The 12,943-nt window shown below is 33.2% G+C and overlaps 1 protein-coding gene and 1 pseudogene across 4 annotated transcripts in view; both read right to left on the reverse strand.

Annotated features, from left to right (window-relative positions):
• CCSER1 (coiled-coil serine rich protein 1) overlaps positions 1-12,943 on the reverse strand; it is a 1,296,004-nt gene that overhangs the window by 209,754 nt on the left and 1,073,307 nt on the right. The gene's annotated exons all lie outside the window — the stretch shown is intronic.
• On the reverse strand, positions 7,374-12,658 carry LOC101091193 (annotated as a pseudogene).

Consider the following 12,943-nt stretch of genomic DNA (forward strand, 5'->3'; position numbering starts at 1 on the left):
CACAGTGAATAGCACTTAAGAGTACTCTTAACGTCTATTGAGTTTAAATAAATTTTTCATATTGTCTTTATGCACATTTACTCATTTGTTTATCAGAAGAAATCTGAAAAAAAATGGCAATGACATGCTTATTTCACAGACACAGTGTAGAGAGGTGTCTTTCTCACACATCAAAAACACAGCATAATCAACTCTAAAACCAAGAATTTCTCAGTACTCTTTCAATTTCACACTCCACAATGCCACTGCATGACAAATCATTATGTATGACACTTTTCCTTAAAAGTAGCACAGATTGTGTGATGAGATGACACTGAGTTTGAGTTTTGCCCCCTGAAAATGTTCTGATACTGTGACCGTAAGAGATTTATTAACTCTCCTAACTGGAGTATCCTCATTTGTAAGTAGGGATAAGATCAGCACACATCTTAAAGTTTGTTTGGGGCAGTAAAAATAGATAATGGAAGTTAGCACTTGGCACTGTTTCTAGCACAAAGATTCCTTCAAGTGATTCCACTAGCACTGAAATTACCACCACCATCACCACAACCCCTGCTAGTGCTACGATGACTACTAATCTTGTTGATGTGTACGGCTGGACATGAAAATTATGCACCAGTAATTAGCATCATGTTATTTCCCAACACAAAATCAAAATTATTTTGGCTTTCATCATTTCACTATAGCAGAGCAAGACTGCTCAGCCATTTTTAAAGGGGTGCCTCCCACCCCCCACCACTCTGCAACCTAATTATGAGCTCTGAGATCCTGACAGCTTTAGATTTTGTTGTCTATTATTAATCACAATCAATGCTTCCAATTTACTATGAATTTACCTTTATGAAGAAATAAAACAAAATTATTCTAAAAGAATTCAATATTCATATAGTTTTAGTAGTAGCAGCCTTTGCCATCATATGTGTAGAAGTTATTGTTTCCCATTAGATACTGAGTTCGCCTTGGCTTTGCTGTTGCTCCCCAGACCTTCACATTGGCTCCCTCTCCCTTTATTCTTGTCTCCGTGGAAGAATTTCTTGACTACCCTATCTGATATAGATTTTGTTTTAATTTTTTTATGTTTATTTATTTTTGAGAGAGAGATAGAGCACAAACAGAGGCAGAGAGAGAGGGAGACATAGAATCCAAAGTAGGCTCCAGGCTCTGAGCTGTCAGCACAGAGCCTGATGTGGGGCTCAAACCCACGAACTAGGAGATCATGACCTGAGCTGAAGTCGATGCTTAACCAACTGAGCTACCCAGGCACCCTGATATAGCTTTTTCTGTCTTCCCATACACTATTTAACTTTTCAACCTAACACTTAATATTACCTGATTGTACATTATTGTTTGTTTATAGTGTACCCTCCCATCTTCCCACTAGATACCAGCTCCAAGAGAAACATTATGCCTTGTTCACTTCTGTGTCTCCAGTGGCCAGAAGAGTGCTTGGCACATGGTAGATTCTCAATAAATTTTGTTCCTTTAGGTGAATAGGAAACTTTCAAATGGTTAACTCCTTGCTACACATCATATTTCTCATAATGGACAATTATACCTGTTACTATTAATGTGCAGCGTCAATTATTTAGTCTAAGAAACCAGTACTGACCATATTATGTGGAATTGTATAACCATTGTATGACCATTATAATGTATTTCTTTTTTTAAAATAAAACTTCCTAAGCCCATTATAAAATGAGCAATGTTGTTAAATTAAAAAAAAAAAAAAAAGAATTGGTAATCTTTACAGGAGAATCAAAAGTATTCAAGCATATAAATCACTATATAGCTCTTATCAAATCATATCTACTGTCTCAAGGTGACTTTATGCCATTGCTACTTAAGTGTTTCCCACTGCATTTGAGCTAATCAGAATATAGTCATCATTTATATTATGGGTAATTAATAAATAGAGTAGAATATGTTGGAGGACTCACCAAATTATTAATTTCAGATTAACAAACTCAAAGAAAGGGCACTTGGAACAAAAATGGAACAGATATTTTCCCTATAAACTGAAATAATGGAAAAATAACATTATTATAATATCATACATTTAAATTAATTTAAAACATAATTTGGTTTAAGTTTGTTCCTAATATTTTTCCTATGAGAATTTGAAACTTTTAAAAATAAGACTATACCTAAGATGATCAAAGGGAAAAAATATCCCCATATTTCATTTTCTCAAGTGATTTAATAATATAATTTAAGGTTGACATAACTTGTCACAGTATATTACAACATTCATTCATTTTTGAAGTAAACATCGTATGTCAGAATCTGTTTGATACCTCAACAAATAGTACTTAGTGCTCACAAGAATATTAAACAAAACAAAGTCTTTACTCATCTCAATACCAACGAAAGAAACTCAAAGATAAAGGATATTTTAAACCAAAATATATTAAAAAATAATATTATTCTAGCAAATAAGTATTAGAATTACAGTGGCAGTTTAACAACCTCCTAGCCATATTTTTTACTTACATATTTAAGTAGGAAAGAAAGTATGCAGTAAATTCAGTATTGTGTATCACTCATGTATCGTTTTAAAATAGCTTGGCCAAGAGAACAAAAAAAATATATTATGTAGATGGTATCAGGAAGGAAATATTCTCTACTTTGCGAATTCTCTTTCTGCCTTCAATTCAACACAGGGAAGTAAACAACCAGAAGACACTTCACCTCAGGCCCATCGAAAGCACGGAGTTCCATGACAAATGGCTTTAAATTGCATTTAAAACAAGATGCAGTATAAATAAGTGCATGCATACAAAATCCGTATAAAAGTCCCTCAAAATCCTGTGGCTTTGAACACTGTGGAATTTTTACTCTTTAGTAATAATTTCTTATTTTCATACATACATCTTACATGTAGCTTATTTTATTTTCCATATAAAACAGTAACATTATGTATTCTATCAGGGCAATTTTTTTCATGTCATTGAAACCAACTATTAACACTATAACACTGCAACATTATTAACAAAGTAGCCTAGGGTGGCTGGGTGGCTCATTTGGTTAAGCACCCAACTCTTGGTTTAGGCTCAGGTCATGATCTCTCAGTTCCTGAGTTCCAGCCCTGCATTGGGCTCCGCACTGGCTGTGCAGAGCCTGCTTGGGATTTTCTCTCTCTCTCTCTCTCTCTCTCTCTCTCTCTCTCTTTCTCTCTCTCTTTCTTGCTCTGCCCCTCCTGCACTCATGCTGTCTCTCTCTCAAAATAAATAAAAATAAAACTTAAAAAAATGTTTAAAAACAAAAAAAAACAAAAACAAACAAACAAACAACAAAAACAAAAAACAAAAAACAAAGTAGACTATTGTGGCATAATACCATAAAATATTTTTTTAAATGGCAATATAATTAAGTCTTGAATTTACAAAGCAATATGTACTTCTATATTCATTAGTATTATTAGTATTTTTCAACTGTCCTAAACTTAAACTGACTTTTATGTATTTGTCAATGTTTATGCTATCCATGTCCTTTTGGTTAAGTTTTTAAACTGCAAAAGTGCTCAAACTGAACAGTAAATGTGAAAATAAACAAACAACCCTTTCTTCCACTATAAGAAAAATATTCATAAATGCTATCTATAGGGCATTTTTCTCTGGTAACAGTTGCTTCCTACGGTTATATATCAGTTAATAGTCCTTTTCTGCTTATGCCAGAAAAGGCATTTAAATAATACTGAGAAGAACTCTAATATCTTCAAAATTTTTCTAAACTTGTAAAAATGACAATATTCACATGAGCTTTCATGTTTCAAGTGTATTATAACAACAACTTGTGTGTAATTTATATGTTTAATTTTTCATTGTAATGGAAACAAATATCTGAACACTTCACCCAAATGAAAACTGGTAGGCTCAGGTCTAATTTATTTTGCCGTATATTTTATTACAGAAATGCAACAGAAAGGCTTTTTTTTTTAACACAAGAATCACTTTTCATTAATATTCTATGCAAAGAGAAGTTAGCTAAACCAGAAAGAACCATCAAGCAGATGAAGTGGGATTATATTTCAGTTAATGAAAAAGAAGTTAAATACAATTTAAGTTCATTTTTTTTAATTCTTGTTTAATGTATTTATTTTAATTTTTTTTAATGTTTAATCGCTTTTTGATAGAGACAGAGCATAAGTGGAGGAGGGGTGGAGAGAGAGGAAGACACAGAATCCAAAGCAGTCTCCAGGCTTCCAACTGTCAGCACAGAGCCCTTTACGGGGCTCTAAACCACAAGCCGTGAGATCATAACCTGAGCTGAAGTCTGATACTTAACCGACTTGGCCGCCCAGGCACCCAATTTAAGTTCTTTTAAATGTTTATTGAGCACATACTGTGTTCCAGGTGTTATTCCAGGTTCTAAAATGGAGGACAAGGCAATTTTCAGAAGAAATTTGGCAGAAGAGGGGAGCCTGGGTGGCTCAGTCAGTTATGCGTCCCATCGGCTCAGGTCATGATTTCACAGTTCATGAGTTCGAGCCCCACATCAGGCTCTGTGCTCACAGCTCAGGGCCTGGAGCCTGCTTCAAATTCTCTGCCTCCCTCTCTCTCTGCTCTCCCCCCACTCATGCTCTGTCTCCCTCTCTCCTTCAAAAATAATTAAAACATTAAAAAAAATTTTAATAACAAAAAAAAGAAATTTGGCAGAAGAGAAAAAGTGTTAATTTTTATTTTTATTTTATTTTTTTTACTATCAAGTAGGCGATATTTTACTATAGTAAAAATATCTGGCTATAAAATTGTAATACATATTTAAAATGTATTACTTAAAACTTCACTTTTTTTAAGTTTATTATTTAGAGAGAGAGAGTGCACACATGCATGCAAGGGAGGAGCAGAGAGAGGGAAAGAGACAATCCCAATCAAGAGTCAAACACCTAACCAACTGAGACACCCAGGTGCCCCTATTTAAAATATATTATTTCACAAGATGTTAACTAATTCAAAAATCCTCACTATCTTTTATTAGCTTGCAAAAGCACCCAGATGTCATTTACTTGGTTACATTTGAAAGTGTACTAATTTGTTACTTTGTTCAGATAAGGAAGTAGGGAATAAACCAAGATGTTTGAATAACAACATAAATGCATGAAAAGCATGAATCAAATAATTCTTGTTCATGGAAACCAAATAAAATGAATAAAAGAAAGATGCGTTTATCAGTGGGGAACGTGTTTAGGGAAAGTACATGTAACTATGCCTGGAAATAGGGCATTATCACCTACATGTGATTGATAATATTAGAAGAAAATATGAAATCAATTTTATTGAGTTATATGTGTAGAACTCTATGCTGAGTCAAGAATTTCTTGTCAGGTGATGAGAATAATAGAACTGAATCATTAACATAAAATGCTGAATAATCTATCTTTTTCATTTTGTTTTAATGGGAACAAAATGGAGAAGACATGTCATACATACGGGGTGACCTGAGAAACTTCAATATATTTAACAGTGGTAAAAATATACTTCAATGCTTATATTTTGCTGACTTTTTAAGGTATTAGCACTTACCATTTGAATACAGCTGTATGAAATAATGGTTAATACATCTAGCTATATATCAGGCTGCCAAGGTTTAAATTGTACCCTGTTTCTCATTTAACTTTAGGACCTTATTAACTTAGTAAGCCTCTCCAGGTTTCTCTTACTTCATCTAGAAATGAGTATGGTAATATTAACTATCTTATAGTGTTGCTGTAAATATTAAAAGTGTTGAGCACCTGGGTGGCACAGTTGGTTAAACATCTGACTCCTGTTTTTGGTTCAGGTCATGATTTCCTGGTTCATGAGATCAAGCCCTACATCATGTTCTGCACTGACAGTATAAGTCCTGCTTGGGATTCTCTCTTTCTCTCTCTCTCTCTCTCTCTCTCTCTCTCTCTCTCTCTGCTTCTCCCCCAGTCTCACACTCTCTTTCTCAAAATAAATAAACATTCAAAAGTGTTAATACATGTTAAATGCCTATGGCAGTGCTTGACACAGAGTTAATCTTCTAAAGTTTAATTATTTCTATTACATATTTCTTTTGTATCATTGCTTTTCTCTTACCGCAGAGATAATAAACCTTAAATATTAAGTCAAATGTTCATATTTAAGGCTTGTTATCTCTGCAGTAAGAGGAACACTAGATACTGTGCACTAAACTTCTCAGAATAGTCATGGCTTTATATAATAATTAAAATATTAAAATTATATTTCCCCAATTTTTCCACTTTTAGAGCCTAAGTCTTTGTTAGTTTCTTCCCCTCTAATAATAAATTTATTTTAAAATCATTCATCTTAAATCACAACATTTCTCTACAATACCTAAAAATACTGTTCATATGTTTTACTTTATCTTTCACACAAACAAATAGCTACTTAGGGACTTAGATTTGGGAACATTTGGTGATAATATGAGTCAATATAGATTTAAAGGCAGGCTTCGGATTCCATATCAAAAATTTGAATTCTGACTCCAATTCTTATGTGACCTTAGGTGAGCTACTTATTTGAGAATTTACTTTCTGTAAAATAAGACCCTATTATAAACTCTGCAAGTGTATTGTGAATATCAAATAAGAAATGTTCACAGCTTGCTTGACACTCTTCTTGGTTGGTCTCTGGGATATAGTAAACACTATTAATAAGTACTAGATGTATTTATTAAAGAATAAAACAAAAGTGAACATATTATTAATTGGAAAAATTTATGTTTTCTTTCTACAGAAATTTATCTAAATATTTTCAGCTAAATTTACTTAATGAAGGTTTTTAATCATTGGATTTTAAGCCTACTCACTTTTATGCCATAAAACAGATGAATTTATAGAAATGCAGAATTAAAATTTTCTTCCTGGTAAGATTTAATTTTATCCTTCCCTCTTATCCTGTGCCCTTTCCTACTTTAATGTAGACTCACAAGAATATTAAACATAATCTGAAAAAGACATACAATGCCAAAAGCAAAGTAAAAAGCTTTATAATTTCCAAATGAAAGAAATGTAGTCAGGAACTATCATTTTATTCTAAATACATACCCTAAATATTAAAGGGTACTTTCAATTGTATTCAATTTTATCTATCAGAAAATATTAAAACTAGTTTTAAAAATAACTGTAGTTCATTATATTCTGAACCTAAAAATTAGAACTTTTTAAAATCCATAGTTCTTTGTAGTGCCAAGCATATCACCCTATATTGCTGTATTCAATCCACAGTTGAGAAAAGAAAAAAAAATGCAGAATTATTCAGTGTATATTTTGCTTCCCATTGATAACTATGCCCTTTTGTAGTTTTCAATTATAAAGAGGTAATTATGAAAATAAAATAAAAAACTAAGTCACCCTGGAAAGCAATGATATAAAAACAAAGCCAAAGGACTGGACTGAAATCGTTTTAATAAACTTTGTAAATGTTGAGAATAAAATAGTAGAAGACAGAAGAATGAAATCACAGCCCAGCCCTCTGAGATCTGGGCTGCAAATTTACCACACTACTCCACAAGTCATTTAATATTTTCATTAAAATGAAAAATTTAACAGGAGTTTCAATTATGTCCATTATGCCCAGGAGACCAACTTTTGAAACTAGGCCAACAGATCTTGACTAACTGATAAAAGCTAAATGGTTTTTTATATTAATTGTACATTATTGAAGCCAGACAGAAATACTTAAAAGAAATTTAAACTGATCGGGTTCCATTTCACTGAGTTCCCACAAGTTCATATTCTGGTACCCACTGTGAATTGATATAGAAATTCCTGTGTATGAAATAAAAAGATAACGTGAAATCAGAATCTCAAGAAGTGCAGAATTAACAATAAAAAAGATGAACACACTGCACACTTTCCATTAAATTAGGGCACCAGGATAAGTTATGATTCTTTATAATAACTTATCAAAGTATGGCAAAAGATAGTTTGTATAACTTGATGACTTACCAAATTAATGGCATTTTAAGATAAATTTTTTCTCTTTCTTATGAACACATAATTTTCTGAGACGAGTAAGAACTAGGCATTTAAGAAACTGAAAATTATAATCCTCAAATTAATGAAGTCATATATGTTATCCTTGAAGGCTACAGCAGATAACTATTGTTTTTCTCAGCTAGCATCTAATTATCCTTCATGAAACCATATCCCAGTTTCCCTCTGAGGGAAAACATTCTTCCTCACATTTAATTCAAAAATATTTTGTGGAATTCACTTATACTAAAATCAGGACTACCGTTTTGTTAAGCACTGTGATTGGTTCACTAGTGTATATTTATGCTATCAGAACCAAAAGAACACCATGAGCCTTCTGCTGTGGGTACTGGGAATGAAAAAAAGTAGTACTTGCCTTTGGACAGACATATGAAGGATGTGGGGTGTTTCAACTACTGCTGCCATGTTCTTACCATGCAAAGCCGGAGACTGGAGTCTAACAGAGCAAAAAACGGAGCCAGGACATTAAGAGATGCCAAAAATTGAGAGCTCTGTTTATTTCTAAATACAGCTGCCTCAAGGCAGCCCTACTCCTAACATTCACTCTGATTAAGCAACTAGGACTTGGCTTTCTCTCACTTACAGAAAAATTTGATTCAAAAACAAAACTTCTTAAATGATCCAAAAAAAAAAAAAGGCTCTATATAGGAATAATTTAAACTAATTAATTAATAGGCTCATTAATTTAATTTAATATTTACTACCTATCCATTAGGTATGGCAAGTACTAATAATACTAATAATACTAATAATACTGGTAATACGGCAAGTACTAAAACTTGATTTAGAATCCATTTTGAATGATTTTATCTTTCATTTTTTTTCCCCTAGGACATCAAGTCTTCTTAAAACAAAGATGTACTCACCTGATATAATTTGAAGATTCCTAAACCAAAATAATTTTAGCACTGAAATAGAATTCTATAGGATAGAATACTTAGAGAGGACTCATAGATAAATGTTACTTCTTTTCAGTCATGTTTGATATACTGACACTACATAAAATGTCATCTCTATAAGATGTCTCATTACATGGAAACATCAAAACAAATTAGTCATGAGTTAATACAATCTTTCAGAACTGGTTGGCTGACTAGATAGATTCCTTAAAAACAAAACAAAACAACAAAAATAGGAATAGTATCTTATGGTACAATGAATAAATTGTTTATTAGGTAAAGCATGAACTCTGGGAGAAAAGCTGGGCTTAATATCTACCTCTAACAGTTACAATATCATGACTTTGTTGACTTTCTTAACCTCTTAAGGCATTATTCTCTCATTTGTAAAGGGAAGAAAATCACGCAAACTGTATGGATTTTGTAAGGATGTATGTTGTAAGGAATATACAGCATGTAGTACGTGACCTGATAAATAGTTATCATCCAATAAATATTGGTTTTAAAATTACTATCAAAATAATGTAATATTAGAATAAGTTGGGAGGTTTGAGAGAAAAAAAACACAAACACTGAAATAAAAAATAACCTGGCTTAATTTTTCTCATGATTTCAGTAATTTTTTAAATTATTTTGTACTTGGACGCTTATTATATTCTTTTCTTTCTTTTTCTTTTTTGAAACACAGCCAATTTTATTCAAATTCCCCAAAATTTATACTCAATATGTTGTTTCTAAAATGTATATCATCCTTTATATAATGATTTTATTATTTCATCTTTATTTTATAGTTTTTTCATCTTGTCTTCTACAGTTCTTCAACAGAAGCCAGAGTCCTGCGTTGCCCAGTTAGGAGCCTCTGACCTACTATTCTAAGTTTCTTCTCAATATTCATGGCCAATATCTGATTTCTAAATGAAAGACTTTTGGTCTTTTCAGTCACTTGCTGATAGGGTAAGACTGTATTGTTACCCATAACCAGATGACCTAATTCAGAATCAATCTTGGTATCCAGTCTAGCATTTCTAATCAAATTTACAATCCACCTTTCTTCTGGAGTCATGTATCTTCTGGAGGTTGTCTGCCAATACGTTGATGATACACTGGTGGATGCGACAAAAAGTCTCAAATATGAAGAGATGAGCATTTTCAGTGAAATCCTCAAGACAAGCCACCAAGAAGTCATTCACAAGTCCTGATTCACATTCAGTTTTTTCTGAGTCCCATTAAAGTCAAAGTTAACATGAAAGCAAACATTCAACAAATTCTGTAATTAGGTCTTCATATGCGTAAGACTCCTGTTGAATAACTTTAACCAGATCTTTTAGCACCATTCAGTGTTTTCAAATATCTTTGCTATGAACGGCTGTAGTCAAATAGCATAGAAAATATGGATGCATTGTTTGAATTGCTTTAAGATACTGTGGCTGGTAAAGGAAGAGATCAGTAATGTTATCACACCCTTTGGGTGGTTGACGAAAACAGAGACCAGTGGATGGCCATGTTTGCTCTTGAAGAAACTCAAGTAGGGGAACTCACAGAATTATTTCCTAGGGTCTCTTTTAATCATGTAAGGTCTTCTGTAGCTGCATCCCAATTCTGCATTATGATCTCAAAGGCCAGTTTTCCCCAGAGTGAACTCAAAGCATTTTTATCTGTTGCTGGAACCAACATTCTAAAGAAATAAAGATACTCTGATGCTCCAGAATAATTCCCACATTCATATTGGAATCTTGCAGACCTGTAGAGTGTATCTAAATATTCCTGTCTAAAACTATGCTTGTCCTCTGTGTAGTCAAACAGCATCTAACCATCTGATTGACTGCACCTGCCTTGTAGTTTCTGGATCTTCAAACATCTTCACAATTGGTTCTGTTTCTACCCAAAGCTGTTTCAGTTGTATAACCACTGTGGTACTTTTCTCTCTCAAAGCATGTGGAATATCATCTGAATAAAGATTTTTGTATATATCCATAGCAAAGCATACCTTGCTGGTATCACTGAGAAAATCCAATTTCCCTTGTAATAATTCTTTTTTCATTATATATCTCTTTTATGGATAGAAACTTGAGCAGTGGAAAGACTAGATGCAGATCCAAAAAGTGTATGATGCGATTAGTCAAGTCGTATTCCCCCATTTTGTCAAGGAAAGGGTCATTTTATAATTATTTCTTTAAAAATTTAGAGAATTAAAAATTTAGCACCATTCTTAAAATATTTAGAATTATCGCACAATTGAGAAAATGCAACTATGTAGAAATCAACTTATAACAGATTATTTTCTTTAATATTGCCTTTTCTTGATATTATCTTTTTAAGTATGACATACAAGAAACTTATTATATCACCAAAGCTGTGAAGCACTGATGGAGTCCAAAAATCAAAGAAAATTTTTTAAAAAGATAGTTCTCAAACTCTTTTTATGGTATGATGGGGAAAGCAGAAGAAAAATTGAATGGTAAATGAATAGTAGTCTTCAAGTAAATGCAATATTTTTGGTCAAAATGCCTGTTTTTCAAAAGGCTGCCAAGTGGCACTTAAAAAGTTTGTGCTTTCTTAGGACAGATAAAAATTTATATTTAAAGGCAAAAGTACATTAGCCTGTGGACATCACAGGGAATTTTGATGGTTTCCGGTTTTCTGATCTTTACTTTTGGGAATATGCTAATAACATTTAACCAGAGAAATACTGAAAAACTGCATTAACTGGTTCCAAGTTCTATGTGAAGTATTTTACATTATTTAATGTGCAGCATTTGTTCTAATTCTTACCTACAAGCCAGTCATTATATGTAAACTTAGATTTTAAGTGTGTTTTAGCTTATTTAACATAATTACATTTTGATCTTATTTCAAGGCATTTTAAGAGATTTTAAAACTTGTGCTTCCTTTTTTGTTCTTCTATTAATTATAATAGGTCAACTTGTTTATGTGGTCGTTTATCTTGCTATTTTCACTGCCCTCACCTAATTTCTAAAAAAAGTATCACATGATGACTCTTGAACTTTGATTCTTCCAGAATTAGAGTTGTTTTCTTAGTGCCCAAAGTCATGTCCCAAGGGACAATTCTCTGGACTTTTATGATATGCTTTAAAGAATCTGAAATAGAACGATTTTCAGTGCATATTGCTATACCCTCCTTCATAAGGCTAGCGCATGCCTTGCACAGAGGATTCACCCTATGTTTTGTAGCATTGTCATTAATAAAACTCTTGTATTCTCAACTTAGCTTTTGTAATAAGTGTTATAATATGTAATGGCAGACAGCACAGCCCTGGCTGCAAAGGCTGCTAGGGAAGTCTAGGCTGGAGAGAAAGAAGGTTCAGAAACAATCTGGAGAGATTTACAAAACTCATCTAGATAATAAGATTATCTACCTACAGGTAGAGTCAGCATTCAATCCGAAGGGGCTAAACAATCTTTAATCTGATCAAGGCTATTCTCAAGGGGTTTAGGGGGAATAGAAGGACAAAGCCATTGGGTTTGGTTAGGTGCTTAGAGACTGGACCTAAAATATTGAAAATATTGTTTTTATCTCACCTCCACCACCACACACACCTCCCTGCTATGTAATTTAAAATTTATACAATAACAAACTTGAATACAGTCTTTAAAAAGTACGGGGTCTCCCATCATAAGTTAATTTTTTTTTTAATATAAAATACTCATACATTAGTAACTTTACAAAAAGGCATAATCTGGGGTGCCTGGGTGGCTCAGTCGTTTGGGCGTCCGACTTCAGCTCAGGTCACGATCTCGCCGGTCTGTGAGTTCGAGCCCCGTGTCGGGCTCTGGGCTGATGTCTCAGAGCCTGGAGCCTGCTTTCAATTCTGTGTGTCTCTCTCTTTCTGCCCCTTCCCCGTTCATGCCCTGTCTCTCTCTGTCTCAAAAATAAATAAACGTTAAAAAAAAAGTTGAAAAAAAAACACAAAAAAACAAAAAGTCCTAATCTTCTCCCAGAGAATGTTGAAAAAAAATCTCCCTAGTTTTTGAGAGTGTCTGTGTTTACAGCTATCATGATTGAGGAGGAAAAGCCTGTAGGAACAGAACAAGATGGTTTTAT

Source organism: Felis catus, chromosome B1 (assembly GCF_018350175.1).
Source record: "Felis catus isolate Fca126 chromosome B1, F.catus_Fca126_mat1.0, whole genome shotgun sequence".
NCBI classification, from domain to species: Eukaryota; Metazoa; Chordata; class Mammalia; order Carnivora; family Felidae; genus Felis; species Felis catus.